Source organism: Macaca mulatta, chromosome 11 (genome assembly GCF_049350105.2).
Source record: "Macaca mulatta isolate MMU2019108-1 chromosome 11, T2T-MMU8v2.0, whole genome shotgun sequence".
Classification (NCBI taxonomy): Eukaryota; Metazoa; Chordata; class Mammalia; order Primates; family Cercopithecidae; genus Macaca; species Macaca mulatta.
In genome coordinates, this window is record NC_133416.1 from 115,465,942 (window position 1) to 115,479,055 (window position 13,114).

Genomic DNA, 13,114 nt, shown 5'->3' on the forward strand with positions numbered 1-13,114 from the left:
CTGAGGCTCAGAGCAGTTAAGCAACGCTTCTGAGGCCTCCCAGCCAGCACGCGGCTGAAATGGGTTTCAAAAGAGGTCTGTGAGAAAAGCAGAGCAGCTGCCTCTATCCACCCGGTGGCCATCCCGTCTGACTCAAGGGAAACCCTTTTTCTTCATGACCTAAATCCCTGACAGTTGAAGAGGCCCCCTGTGAGTTGAGTCTGTCATAAAAGAGACTGCAAATTGCCTGCACTCCCTGAAGACCTGTTCTTGACGTCAGTCAGCCGTACCTCCCCACGGCTAGGAGGCCAGGGGACCCTTTAGTGCCCAGCCTGGATTGGTCTGGCTGCCGCAGCTGGTGGCCAAGTCTGCCTTTCTCCAGTAAAGACGTCACCAAATTGCCTTGGGCAACCCAAAGTTGCCATCTTAAATCAACTCTCCTTTAGCGTTAAACCTGAAGGAAACACCTTGTTTCCTCCCAGCCTCTATGCCTAGGTCCCTCAGCAAGTCCTGGGAGTGGTGGGAGGGGCATCCACCATTCAATCAAGGAAGTCACCAGTGGAGAGAAAGATTCTCTTCTCCAAGCTGGTTGATGGGCCAGACAACCCATGAGATAAAGCCACAAACCAGCATGCCCACTGGAATTTCAAACTTAATTAGCTTTGGGTTGTCTGGAATCTTCCATTGCCCAAATGTTCAAATTTAATCAACTGAGTTTGGAGAAGGCAAGGGTTGGAGGCAGCAGGATGCTGTTCCCATGAAATGAAGCACAATGTGGACCACCTGGAAAATTGGGTAGGGCCTTCAAGGCCATGAGTAGCATTCCGATCTCCTCCTGCCGTCCCTGCTTCCTGCCCACTGTGCCAGACTCCCTGCAGTCATCAAGTCTCTGGATCTGTGTTCATGCAGCTCTCCCTGCCTAAAATCTCTCTCATGTCTAGCCAACTGCTCCTATAGGCAACTCAAGGCCAACTCACCCTTTGAACCCAGCTCGAATACATGCTTCCTTCTTGAAGCACTATTTCCTGGCTTCTCCAGTGAAAGCTACCTCCACTCCACTCCTGCAGTACTTTGCACACTAAATGTATCGAGCAGGCATAAATGGGAAGGTATTTAACAATAAGCACTCAGTAAAAATGGCCCAGTAGTCACTTATCGTTCTGAATGGATGATGAATTGAATCATCATGGGTGACTGCAACCTGAAATTTGCCCCAAGCACCGACATTAAAGTCAACCTTCTGGCTAGATGGGCCTCCACTCTGTTTACTCACCTGTCTCCCACTCAAAGGGGAGCTCCCTGTATCCCATGCCCCTAGCACACAGTTGGTGCTCAGTAAATGCTTGTGAAGTGAACGGAGGCTCCTTTAGACAAATCCTTTCTGAGTTTCAGTTTCCCCATCTGAAAAATGGGAGTGTAGACTAACTTAGGGTGACAAATGATTATCTCCAGAGGGCCCCTGTCATTCGTTGTTTTAAGATGAAGATGGTAGATTGTCTTTAAAGATAGACTGTAACATCCCACCCTGCCCCAATACTCACATGTCACTCCTCCCATCAAGAAGTGGACTCTATTTCTCCTCCCCTTGAATCTGCACTGGCATGGTGAGTTGCTGTGACCAACAGAAAGTGGTAGAAGTGATGCTGTGCTAGTCCCAGCCTAGATCTCTCGATGCCAGCAGCTTCTGCTATCACTGTTGCAGAGCCCTGAGCCTCCTGGTAGAAAAATCCAAGCAGTTCTGCTAGAGAGATGGGCTACAGAGAGAGAGAGAGAGAGAGAGAGAGAGCGCACAAGTTCTGGGATGTGAGATCATCTTATATATCCCAGCCTCGGTCAAGCTCCCAGCTGAATGCAGCCCACGAGTAATGCAGCCAACACTATATGGAGCAGAGATGCACTGTCCCTGCAGAACTCTACTAAGTTGCATAATTATAAATGAATAAGTCAGTTCAAGCCACTAAATTTGGGGATGGTTTGATCCACAAAGATAAACAACAAAGACATCTGGGCTCAACTAGAGGAAAAGTCATGACTGATGTGTGATGTCTGCCACAGCACATGGTGAGGCGTGTGGACTTCCATCCCTGGACTAGGTCATGTCAAGGTCAATGCCAATTCAATTCAGTGTCAATTCATTATTCTTCTGGGGCCTTCTAGAAATTCAAGTTCCAGATTCAGAGGGAATTCATCCACCATCAGAGAGAACCCCAGCAGGGATCCAGTGGGGACCCTGGAAGGATTAAATGAACCCATGAGGTAGTCCCTCTTGGGGCATATAAACAGTAACTTGGAAAGAAAGTAGAGCAGTTGGTAGCAGGACTGGAAGCAGAAAGAAGTAGAAATGGGAGACACTGAGCCCCACTGATAGTAGAACAGCTGACTGGGGGCTGCAGGCTCTTGCAGTCTAGGGGACAAAGATAATCCATCCCTCAAGCCAATTCATATCCCAAGAACCTTCCAGATCAAACACAAGCCTGGCTGGGCAGCTGGCACCTTCTCCCCTCCTAGTTAACATCCACATCCTCAAAAACGAACCTTCCTTCTTATGGGGGGAAGAGAAGGAGCCCTCGTGCTCCTTGAAGCCCATGAGCCAGACAAGCATGTCTCTCTAGCATGGGGCAGAGACAGAAAGGTTCTCATAACTAGAAATCACCAGTACCTGGGATGGAGAGACTCTAGCTGGGAAGTTAAACTGCTGGGGGATCATTCATTCATGTTGAGCCTCCTACCAGCTGCCAGGCACTTAACTTTTGCTATCTCCTTCCATCTTAACAACTACCCTATGTACTACATGCTGCCATCCCCATTTCACAGAGTCAGTAGGTTCATAAGTGCAGGGACTTGAACGCAGTCTAAATGATGCCAAAGCCTGGTTCCTGGGTTGGTCCTGATAATCACTGAATACTCCCGGGTAAAGCCTCACTGGTTGCTAACACTTGCATCCATTCTAATTTGTCAATACTCTGCTGAACCAATTGTCAATAGATGGCCACCTGAACTCCCAATATCCAAATTCCAAATTCAAGAAACAATCAGATGCAGACCAATGTCACTGGTAGACAGAATAACAGATCCCTAAAGATGTCCACATCCTAACCCCAGAACTGTATATATGTTATCCTACATGGCAAAAGACACTTTGACACTTTGCAGATGTCATTAAGAATCTTGAGATGGGGGGATTATGCTGGATTACCCAGGTGAGCCCGGGGTCTTTAAAAATGAGACAGGGAGGCAGGGGGGCCAAAGTGATTTGATGTGACAAGGATTCAACCTGCAGTTGCTGGCTTTGAAGGCTGGGGAAGGGCACCATGAGTCAAGGAATGTGGCAGCCTCTAGAAGCTGGAAAAGGAGGGCAAACAGATTCTCCCCTATGGGCTCCAGAAGAGATGCAATCCTTGATTTTAGCCCAGTGAAACCCCTTTGGGACTTCTGACCTCCAGAATAATGAGATAACAGGTTTGTGTTGTTTTAAGCCACTCGGTTTATGGTTATTGTTACAGCAGTAACAGGAAACGTATACACTTGCTACCTGAACTCTTACTTCATCTAACACTCAGGAATTCATAGATTCTGATAACTGTTCAAACCAATTCAGGTAACAAAGGATGGGCATTTGAGTGTCCCCTGCCTTTATTCCCCACCCCAAGTCATTTATTGAGCACTTACTCCAGGCCAAAGAACATAGCAGATGCTTTCTCAACAACCCTGGACAGGAGGAAACTGAGGCCTAAAGAGGTTACATGTATGTGACTTGCACGTGCTCACAAAAACAACAGGTGGCCAGGTGAGGTGGCTCACATCTGCAATCCTAGCACTTTGGGAGGCCAAGGCAGGTGAATCACTTGAGTCCAGGAGTTCGATACCAGCTTGGGCAACATGGTGAGACCCTTTGTGATGGTTAATACTGAGTGTCAACTTGATTGGATTAAAAGATAATAAGTATTAATCCTGCGTGTGTCCATGTGGGTGTTGCCAAAAGAGATTAACATTTGAGTCAGTGGGCCGGGGAAGGCAGATCCACCCTTAATCCAGTGGGCACAGTCTAATTAGCTTCCAGAGAATATAAAGCAGATAGAAAAACCTGAAAAGAGACAGGCCTAGCCTCCCAGCCTGCGTCTTTCTCCCATGCTGGATGCTTCTTGCCCTTGAACATCAGATTCCAAGTTCTCCAGTTCTGGGACTCAGACTGACTCTCCTTGCAGATGGCCTATTGTGGGACCTTGTGATCACGTAAATTAATACTTGATAAACTCCCCTTTATATATGTAGAGAGAGAACCCTAAGAGAACCCTCTAAGAGAACCCAACTAATACATCCGATCTCTACAAAAAATACAAAAATCAGCCAGGCATGGTAAGGCATGCCTATAGTCCCACCTACTCAGGAAGTGGAAGGATTACTTAAGCCCAGGAGGTCAAGGCTGCAGTGAGCTGTGATCATGTCACTACACTCCAGCCTGGGTGACAGAAAGAGATTTTGTCTCAAAAAATAAAAAATAAAAATTAAATCAATAGGTATCAAACCCAGGATTAGAACTCACATCTGCCTGACCACAGGCCCTGCCCTCTTCTCACTACACCACACTCTCTCCCCATTGACTTCCTGTTTCTCTGACCCCTGATTTCCAGGAGGAAAAACCAAGTGTGCTCACTGTTGTTTTTTGTACCCATCTCCCGACCCACCCACCTGCTTGCACAAGAGCTACCCTCAGCAGGAACCCAGGGCTGGAATCTGAAGACCCAAGTCCTATACCCCAAGAAAGCAGAACCGATTCCGACATTCTGCCTGGATAGCAGCTGACCTCCCTGCTGAGTCAGCTGCTGGTACTTCCAACAATGGCAGAGACTGTCTATGGTGGAGATAGCGAGACCCAAGGCTCTCTCTACCAGCAGAGCCCAAGACTTCTCTTTGGGGACAGACATGGAGAGAAGAGACTGGCCCAAATGACATTTCCAGTCTGGGAACCCAAGATCACAAAGCACCAGACACCCAGATGTGCAAAGACCAATTTCAAAGCTCACTGTCCCAAAAATAAAAATAGAAATGCCTTCATTGAACTGACCACGTGCTGTACTCAGTGCTTGGTGGATATGGACTCATTTAATCTCACCATAACCCTGCCAGGCATGCATTCATAGCATGCCCCCCTTATGAGTGAGGAAGCTGAGGGGCTCAGGAGGTTAAAGTTCAGAGCTGGGATCTCAACCCTGGAGCACTTGGATCTGGGATCTATCATCACTACAGTGTGCTGCCAGCCAACACCACCCAAACATCAACATTTCTTTCTTTGATAGCACCATGTAGAATTACTGCGTCTTGATTCCATCTGACAGTGCAAGGATTTCTACTTTTTTTCAATCATACCTGTGTCCATTGCTGCAAAAATCTAGAGGTTCTAAAGAGAAATAACTGGTTTCCTGCTATTGTCTGAAACCAGCATGTCCTGAGTCCAGCAGCAGCACAGAGTGGCTGCCAATAACAAGGGCTCTTCACTGCGTGTCAGTCCTGGCCTGGGGCCACCTCTTCAGCAGGGGGTATGGAAAAAGTCCTGGGCTGGAAACCGGGTGTTTCAAGTCCTAATCTGGCCAAATGATCTTGGGAATGTCATGTAACCAATCAGGGTCTCACTTTCCTCATCTCTCAAATGGGTTCCACAAGGATAGGAATCCTGTCTTTCCATTGTTCTTGCCCTGTGGAGAGCCAGACACGTAGTAGATGCTAATAAATGTTTGTTGAGTGAATGAACAAAAGTATATGTTACAAGTTTGTTTCTCCTCCCCTGAGGGCCTCAAAGACAGGAAGCAGGTCTGATTCATCTCATTTTCTCACAGTGCTGCAGCTGTTACTCCCACATGAATTTATTCACACAGGAAATTGCTCCCAAGTACCCACTATGTGGCCAGCCCAGTTGAAGCCTCAGTGTCTTCCATGGACCACACAATACCCTCATGCACTGTCCCTTCTCTTTTACACAGCCAGTGACTGTAATACTTGGTCACACTGTACTTCTGCACCCCAAGACCTAGGACAACCACCCAGCTGCCTTACAGTCAGCAGCCTTGGCCCATTCTGGGGAGTTTGAACATGATTCCTGAGTTTTCACTTCCCTCATGCCCAGCCCAAGGAAAATCCCGACTCTAACCACACCACGTACACATACATGCACACCAACATTCAAATGTGCAGTGGGGCCCTAGGACAGGAATAAGGTGTTTTTAGTTCAAATACCATTCTCTTGCTATGAGCTGTGTGACCTTAGGCAAGTCCCTTTACCTCTCTGAGCCTCATTGTATTCACCTATAAAAAGGGGATGATAGTCCTGAGGCCTTTCCATGTAGGCTTGTAGGGAGATTCAAGTAGATAATGGATATATATACCTTTGGCTTAATAACCCACAGCATGCTCTTATCAAATCATTTTTCTTATTTCCTTTTTCCAGGAGGGAAAGAGAATGGCAGTTGCCTATGTTTCAGAAAAATCCATGTTTAGGGGCCTGGAGTCTGGAAATTTACTTAGTATATTTGATGGGAATTACCTTGAGGACAGGTGATGTTGTGAGTCCAACATCACCATGTTAACTAAGATTGACTAATGACAATGTAGACTTAGAATGGAAGAATGAAAGCAACCCAAGAGGTCACCATATTTGTGACAGAGACAGGTAGCTGTCCACAAAAATTCATTCTCTCTGTCCACAATACACGACTGTGGCTGGGAAAGAGCTGCTCTTTGCCAAGAACCTCATATCCTTGTAACTCCATGTCCTGGCCTCCTTTGCAACTAGATTGGCCACATGATAGTTCTCATGTGTGAGTGGAAGTGATGTCTGCTGCTTCCAGGCCAAATATGCCACCTCCATACTTTCTTTTGTCTTCTGCACCTGACTGCAGACAATGAGGATATCCGAGGAGAGAGTGGGACCACCAGATGAGTCACTGAAGTACCATGAAGAAGAGGACCACCCTCCATTCAGAAATACCTGCCTTATAATAAAGCTGTTTTGCTTTAGCCCTTATGCCTTTGGGGGCCTATTTGTTACTGCAGCTACTACCCTAGCTGATACTCCATTCAACCTCCTTATTTACAAATGAAATTATTGTGGCTAGAGAGTGAGAGTGCCTTGCCAAGGTCACACAGTAAGCTCAACAGATGTCTAGAACTTTGGTCTCTTAACTCCTTGGAGCAGAGGAGTTGCAGTTTCCTGCCTGCCCCATGGAGCTACAAAGATTCTTAGAGGCCCTTCAGCAACAAGAGTGAGATTTAGTGGCAGCCTGGAGTCTTCCACTTCTGTTTCAACGAGAATAACACCGCTTTTATCTGTTTTCAAATTGCACTTCCCCATAAGACTTTCATTTGTGGAAAGGATTCTGCAACTGAAAATAATTTCAAAGCCCCCATGCTGGGGGATTGCTAACACAATCTGACTTTCTGTGGTACTATAAGACAAAGTTTCGCTTCTTCTCTGCCAAACCTTCTGGCCTCAGCTGCTGACACAGAACATGTGGATTCACAGACGTACATGAATATTTGCTTAGAAAGGAAAAAAGAAACCTCATTGTGCAGCAAAGAACCCAAGACCTCAGTGTGAACAAAGGGCAAAAAGCAAAGACTTTTAAGCACTCAAGTTTGATGGTTCTCAAGTTTTGGGGTACATCTGAATGACTTGGAGTGCTGGTTCAACATGCAGACACTGAAGTCTCATCCACAGAGATTCTGATTTCCTAACTGAAGCTTTAAGAGACACTTGCAATTGGCCGGGCGTGGTGGCTCATGCCTGTAATCCCAGCACTCTGGGAGGCCGAGGAGGGCGGATCATGAGGTCAGGAGATGGAGACCATCCTGGCTAACACGGTGAAACCCCATCTCTACTAAAAATACAAAAAATTAGCCGGGTATGGTGGTGGAGCCCTGTAGTCCTAGCTACTTGGGAGGCTGAAGCAGGAGAATGGTGAGAACCCAGGAGGTGGAGCTTGCAGTGAGCTGAGATTGCACCACTGTTCTCCAGCCTGGGCGGCGGAGCGAGACTCCATCTTGGAAAAAAAAGAAAGAAAGAAAGAAAAAGAAACACTCGCAATTATTCTAATGCAGGTGATCTAGAGATTGCACTTTGAAAAGCTCTGAGTCTACTTCATAGCCTCGCAACTGGTGGTAATGACTGCACCTGTGTGGTGTAGATCAAAGAGAATGAAATAGGCTTTTGGTTTTCTTGTACATCAGTGGGAATAACAGCATTAATAATCCACTAAAGAAATTAGTAATAATTTCCATTTGGCTCAGATGAGTGTCACAGGTATAGACAGGCAGAGTGGAATAGAAATGATCATCAGAACAATAGCTAATGTTTATAGAGACCTTATTTTACAACAAATCCTCTGCTTCCTGCTTTACATGTATGATCTCATTTACTCTTTAGAATAATCTTATGAGGCAGTTACTGATCATATTCCCGTTTTATAGATGAGGAAACTCAGACACAAAGATAAGGAATAACTGATTCCATGTCACTCAGTTGGCCAGTGGCAGACCGATTCAAGCCCACCCCCGGAATGATAACAATATCAAATAATATCATCCTTATTTACAGATGATATTATTGTGGCCAGAGAGTGGGAGTACCTTGCCTAAGACCAAGCTGCCCCTTCTTGCACAATGTTCTGTTCCCTCTTGTGAGGAGGTCTAGCATCAGAACTCTTCAGGCTTCAGTTTCCTAATCTGTAAAATGAGCATGTTAATAGTACCTTCATCATATGGCCATGGTGAGGATTTGATAAAATCATCTCAAGAAAGTGGTTTGCAAACTGAGAGGAGTTATTAGGTAAACATCTAAGAGATGGGACTTCAGCCCAGCTTTGCCCACCCCATTTTATAGACGGTGAAACTGAGACCTGGTTACTTTATTTATTCAATGAACACTATTCAATGACCCTAATATATGCTAGCTCTTGTGCAGGGGACTGAGGATGCAGAAAGAAAAAGTAATATCCCAGATCTGGCCTCTAGGAGCCTCCCAGAGAGACAGACCAGATGACTGGTCATTAGAACACAGTGTGGTAGGAGCCGTGATAAGGGAGAGACAGGCCCTGGGAGAGCCTAGCAGACAAGCCCTGACCCAGTGTGGGTAGGGGACTTCTCAGAACAAGTCAAGCCAGAGAAGGGCATGACTTGCCCAAAGTTAAGGTTATATATTCCCTGAAGTTTTGGGGGAGTCCAAAGAAGGCCCCTGTGCATCAAGAGATAACTCTCTTGTGGACTTCCCAAGTGTCTGACAATCATCATTTGAGGGTCACTGGTTTAGGTTAAAGAAAAGGCCAAGCTGCCTCCTCCTGCACCTGAATTACCCAGTCACACTCACCTCAGCAGCCAAGGCATTTAGAGGAATCTTTCCTTCAAACCAGTTTGGAAGAGGCAGGAGAGACGGCAGGAACCACAGAGAAGACTGATCTTGAGAAGGAGGTAGGGATGCAAAAGGGAAGTTGAGGGCTTTCCCTAATAGAAAAAGAAAGACTCAGAACCTAGATGTTCAGGTGTATGACCTCAGACCAGTGATCTGGCATCTCTGAACCGCACAGGTCTGAGTGATTGGGTTTATACCAAGTAGTAGTTCCCTGATATTGCAGTGTGTTGTTTATTTATAATTTTGCCAAAGTTGTCTTGCCCATTTAAAATGAGCTATTCTGAAAACAGAGTAGGGAGTGGAATATTTTCAACAGAGAGTGCCGGCAAAGGGTTTGTGTCCTTCATATACAAAGAACTCTTAGAGATCAATAAGAAAAAGATAAACATGTCCCCAGAGGAGAAAAAAAAATGGGAACAGACTTGAGCAGGAGAGTCACACTAGAAATGTGGAAAATAAGTTTATAAAAGAGAATCAACACTAATAAATAAATGAAATACCTATTGAAGCATCTGGATAGTATTCTCAACTTCACATCAGGGAAGTTTTAAGGGATGGGTAGCAACAAGGTGGGTTTAGGACATGAGAATACTGTGCCCTGGTATAACATCATAGAGAGGTCAAGCTGTCACAGCCTTCCAAGATACAGTGTGACCAAAAGCTTAAAAAAGTCTCAAAAATAGGCAAACCTTAAATCTAGCAGTTTCTAAAAGGTATTCATAAGACACACACACAAAGATGTCATACTAAATAAAGTGTTCATTGCAGCACTGTTCTAATAGAAAAAAAAAAAAAAAGGAGAAGCAAGTCGATTATGGAAAAGTCAAATAATCTTAAGATACCCTTTCTATGCAGCCATGAAAAATGTATATTGGAAGAATATAGGTGATATGGAAGAAAGTTCACAATCTGCGGTTAAGCAGGTTACCAAACTAGATGTGGAAATGCACGTTCATATATTTACATGTGTGTCCTTGCTATTTCTTTAAACAGTGAGCATGCATTACTTTTGACATCTGAAGATAATAACAAAACTCTTCCTTTTGACAAATACGAAATTATAAAAGGAAACAAACTTTTCTCTCTGTTAGTATTCATTCCCCTTCCCTGGCCCCTCTCAGAAGACACCCAAGGCAAGTGTGTGAAGATACCTTTCCTCTGGTCTCTGCCCGGAAGGTCTTCCTGAGGGTTCCCTGTGACTGCAGGCCACTGGAGGCTGTTGGGGAGACTTGCACACCCTGGCTTCTTTCTCCAAATCACAGGTTCCTCTGGCTGTGGCTGTTTGCCCAGAAAGCAGTTCATTCATTTGTTCACTCAAGATCCCCCTCCGAACCCCCAGAGCGCTGCGGCTGGAGCACCCCTATCACCCGGGGGCTTCCCAGGGAGCCCGCTCTGTGCTGAGCTCCCTCCTGGCCGCCGGGCTGCTTCCCTGAATGGGACTGGGACAGAACTCAGCCAGAGAAACAGCTGGAGGGAGGAGAGCAAGAGGGAGGGGCAGGAAACTGGGCTGACCGAGGGCGGGGGCGGCTAGCTGCGTGGAGAAGGGGCTGCGAGGGGAGGGTGCCCTTACCAGCCGGGGACTGGGCTCGTGGGTGGCGGCGGGGGCCCGCTGGGGACGACCCGCCCCTCAGGCAGCCTCTTGCAGCTGGGAAGCTGAGCCTACTGAGCGCAAACCGGAGCACATGCGACCCCCGGCTGCTGGGGGAAATGCAAGCGCCTCTGCTCCCGGTGAGGGGCTCAAGCTCCACGCTGACCGACAGACTGGCTGCCTCTCACCCTGGGCCTTTGCAACGCTGTTCCTCCCACCTGGATGCTATTCCTGCCCTAATTCGTGGCCCGATGGTCTCCTACTGCCTCTTCAGGTCTCAGATTGACGATCACCTCCCAGGGAAGCCTTCCCCAACCCTCAGGGGCTGCTCTGCCCCTCAGGGTCACCCCATCACCTCATTGATGCAGTGCTGTCCTTGCCTGTTAAGGTGTCTCTCTCCTTGCACCAAGAACTCCTTACACCAGGAACTCTGTAGGGAAATAACTGTATTTGTTCCCTGCCCTAGCCAGGCACTAAGTGCTGGTTCATCAACTGTGTGGTCACCATCGTTAGTGGAATAATCAAAACAACTGAGAGCCAGGCAGCCTGCTAGGCAATGCGTACTTACACTTCACAGCAACCCTGGATAGCAGGAATTATTACTACCCCAGTCTTACCAATAAGGAAACTGGGGCACAGAGAGATTAAGTCACTTGCCCAAGACCACACCACCAGCAGTTGACAGAGCTGGGATTCCAACTATGCTGTCTGGCTCCAAGGCCCACCCTTGGCCCCAGACAGAAGAAATAACAGAAGTGCCCACTGTGGGCCCCTGTGCCAAGTGCTTCCGTGGAGTAAGCCATGTGAACCACCACCAACATCAGGGAGGCATCACTTGCCCATCCTACACGTGAGGATGCTGGAGCCACAGAGCAGAAGTCGTTTTGTCCAAGGCACCCAGCTCATGCTGACGGAGCCATGGCTGGATCTGAGTCTGTCTGATTCCAAAGCCAAGACTGCCTACGACTGCCTAAAATAATATTTTTAGAAAGGAAAAGAAAAGGGCAGGGCAGGGGAGGGGAAGAGAGGGGAAGGGAGGAGAAGAAAGAAAGGAAGAAAAGGGAGGGCAGGGAGGAAGGTAATGGGGAGGAGGGGAAGGTGAAGGGAGAGGGAGATGGGTAGGGAGGGAGAGAAGGAGAGAAACCTGTGTTTTGGGCTTCAAAGTCTTGGGCAGGTGGAGAATATGTCCTCATCGTCTGATTAGCCTTAGAACCCCACTGATCTCTCCCCACCATCCTCAATCCTTTAATTCAGTGAGCTTTACACTTAGAAACCATCTAATTTCATTCTTCCATTGTACAGATAACTTGAAGCCCAGAGAGATTGAGTCTCTTGCCCAAGGTCATACAGATCTCTACAGTCAGAAGTCTAGCCCAGTCTACCCAACTCTCTTCTTTCCTCTCTTCTTCTTTGGGCTTACCTAGGGTACAAAACATCTTATCAGAACACTTACTGTACAGATGAGAACGCTGAACCCGGAGGAGGCAAGGGACTCACCCAAGGTCACCAGAAGTTAGTAATTGTATTAGTCCATTCTCACACTACTGTGAAGAAATACCCAAGACTGGGTAATTTATAAAGAAAAAAGGTTTAATTGACTCACAGTTTTACATGGCGGGGGAGGCCTCAGGAAACTTACAATCATGGTGGAAGGTACCTCTTCACAGGGTGGCAGGAGAGACAATGAGTGCCAAGCAAAGGGGGAAGCCCCTTAGAAAACCATCAGATTTCATGAGAATTCACTCACTGTCATGAGAACAGGATGGGGAGAAAACCACCCCCATGTTCAATTCCCTCCCACCTGGTCCCTCCCATGACTCATGGGGATTATGGAATTCCAATTCAAGATGAGATTTGGGTCAGGACACAGAGCCAAATCACGTCATTCCCCAAGTTCTCCTGGTAAAAGGAGAGGATATTTCCATAACGTGGCAGGGATCCTGTATATCACCATCTAATAGAGACCAGAGATTCCTAAAGCCTAATTTCCAGACCAGCCCCAGCAGCCTCACCCGGAAGTTTGTTAGAAACACAAACCCTTGGCCGGGCGCGGTGGCTCAAGCCTGTAATCCCAGCACTTTGGGAGGCCGAGACAGGCGGATCACGAGGTCAGGAGATGGAGACCATCCTGGCTAACACGGTGAAACCCC

General features: G+C 47.0%; 1 protein-coding gene across 14 annotated transcripts in view; it reads right to left on the bottom strand.

The window, feature by feature from the left end:
* Positions 1–11,900, bottom strand: part of CMKLR1 (chemerin chemokine-like receptor 1) — a 71,241-nt gene extending 59,341 nt beyond the window's left edge. For 3 of the 14 annotated variants that reach the window (XR_003720792.2, XR_013401317.1, XM_015152686.3), the window contains exon 1: positions 10,528–10,811. The gene's annotated coding sequence lies outside the window, so the exon portion shown is untranslated. Of the gene's footprint in view, positions 1–1,520; positions 1,734–8,598; positions 8,695–9,334; positions 9,469–10,527; positions 10,812–10,946; positions 11,140–11,319; positions 11,728–11,803 lie in introns of those variants that run through there. The other 11 variants (XR_013401318.1, XM_028829834.2, XM_077954871.1 and 8 more) reach the window with 9 other exon arrangements.
* Positions 11,901–13,114: the final 1,214 nt, after the last annotated feature.